Raw genomic sequence first — 2,247 nt, 5'->3', positions numbered from 1 at the left:
ATTGGAGAAGATCAGTCTACATCCCAATCCCAAAGAAGGGCAGTGCCAAAGAATGTTCCAACTACCGCACAATTGCACTCATTTCACACGCTAGCAAGGTTATGCTTAAAATTCTACAAGGCAGGCTTAAGCAGTATGTGGAGCGAGAACTCCCAGAAGTGCAAGCTGGATTTTGAAAGGGCAGAGGAACCAGAGACCAAATTGAAAACATGCGCTGGATTATGGAGAAAGCTAGAGAGTACCAGAAAGACATCTACTTCTGCTTCATTGACTATGCAAAAGCCTTTGACTTTGTCGACCACAGCAAACTATGGCAAGTTCTTAAAGAAATGGGAGTGCCTGATCACCTCATCTGTCTCCTGAGAAATCTCTATGTGGGACAAGAAGCTACAGTTAGAACTGGATATGGAACAACTGACTGGTTCAAAATTGGGAAAGGAGTACAGCAAGGCTGTATATTGTCTCCCTGCTTATTTAACTTATATGCAGAATTCATCATGTGAAAGGCTGGGCTGGATGAATCCCATTCGGAATTAAGATCGCCGGAAGAAATATCAACAACCTCAGATATGCAGATGACACAACCTTGATGGCAGAAAGTGAGGAGGAATTAAAGAACCTTTTAATGAGGGTGAAAGAGGAGAGCGCAAAATATGGTCTGAAGCTTAACATCAAAAAAATGAAGATCATGGCCACTGGGCCCATCACCTCCTGGCAAATAGAAGGGGAAGAAATGGAGGCAGTGAGAGATTTTACTTTCTTGGGCTCCATGATCACTGCAGATGGTGACAGCAGTCACGAAATTAAAAGACGCCTGTTCCTTGGGAGAAAGGCGATGGCAAACCTAGACAGCGTCTTAAAAAGCAGAGACATCACCTTGCTAACAAAGGTCCGTATAGTTAAAGCCATGGTTTTCCCGGTAGTGATGTATGGAAGTGAGAGCTGGACCGTAAAGAAGGCTGATCGCCAAAGAATTGATACTTTTGAATTATGGTGCTGGAGGAGACTCTTAAGAGTCCCATGGACTGCAAGAAGATCAAATGCATCCATTCTTAAGGAAATTAGCCCTGAGTGCTCACTGGAAGGACAGATCGTGAAGCTGAGGCTCCAATACTTTGGCCACCTCATGAGAAGAGAAGACTCCCTGGAAAAGACCCTGATGTTGGGAAAGATTGAGGGCACAAGGAGAAGGGGAGGACAGAGGATGAGATGGTTGGACAGTGTTCTCGAAGATACAAACATGAGTCTGACAAAACTGCGGGAGGCAGTGGAAGACAGGAGTGCCTGGCGTGCTCTGGTCCATGGGGTCACAAAGAGTCGGACACGACTAAACGACTAAACAACAACAATCACTGATGTTTATTCATTAATTCATGGTGTGCTCTGGTCCATGGGGTCACGAAGAGTCGGACATGACTAAACAACTAAACAACAAGAACAAATGGTTTCTACAGATGGAATCTCATTTACTGCAGTTGATTAACTAATGTATAATATCACTGCTTCCTAATAATAATAATAATAATAATAATAATAATAATAATAATAATAATAATATCTTTATTGTCATTGCCCCCTCTCGGGGACAACGAAATTACTTGGCTGCTCCATCCACCCAGGTAGGGCACTCCACACAAAATCAAAACAACTATAAAAACACTAATTAAAACAATACAGTATAATACAGCAAGGAAGATTAGATGACTTTCAAAGTCCAGGCTTCCCATTCAGGGCTGAGATCGCTCTGGAGAAGAAGCTGTTCTTAAGGTGGCTCGTTCTTGTCTTCATCGTCCTGTATCTCCGTCCCGACGGCAGGAGCTCGAAGAGACAGTGACCAGGATGCGATGGATCTTTTACTATGTCCAGTGCCTTCCTGCGGCACCTTGTGGCATAAATCTGCTCTAAGGTGGAGAGCGGGCAGCCAACAATGCTCTCTGCTGCCTTAACAACTCTGCACAACCCCAACCTGTCCTGGGTAGTACAGCTTCCATACCACACACATAAGCCATAAGTGAGCACGCTCTCAATGGCACAGTGATAGAAGGCAAGCAGCAGTTTCTGCGGAAGATGGTTTTTCCTTAGTATTCTCAAAAAGTACAGTCTCTGCTGTGCCTTCTTCACAAGCCCCCTTGTGTTGACACTCCAGGACAGATCCTCTTGTAATTCAATGCCCAAAAATCTGAATGTTGTTACCCTCTCCACACAGACCCCATCAATCAAAAGTGGCTGGACATTGCTCTTCTGTCT

General features: G+C 44.3%; 1 long non-coding RNA gene across 1 annotated transcript; it reads right to left on the bottom strand.

Moving 5' to 3' along the window:
- Positions 1 to 1,543: 1,543 nt before the first annotated feature.
- LOC309530034 lies at positions 1,544 to 1,860 on the bottom strand. Its single transcript, XR_014218598.1, has 2 exons — positions 1,647 to 1,860; positions 1,544 to 1,605 (listed from the first exon to the last, which is right to left on the bottom strand). It is a non-coding gene; the product is annotated as an uncharacterized lncRNA (long non-coding RNA).
- Positions 1,861 to 2,247: the final 387 nt, after the last annotated feature.

This window comes from Podarcis vaucheri, assembly GCF_965113315.1.
Source record: "Podarcis vaucheri genome assembly, chromosome: 3".
NCBI lineage: Eukaryota > Metazoa > Chordata > Lepidosauria > Squamata > Lacertidae > Podarcis > Podarcis vaucheri.
This window is presented reverse-complemented; position numbering and strand designations above follow the sequence as displayed.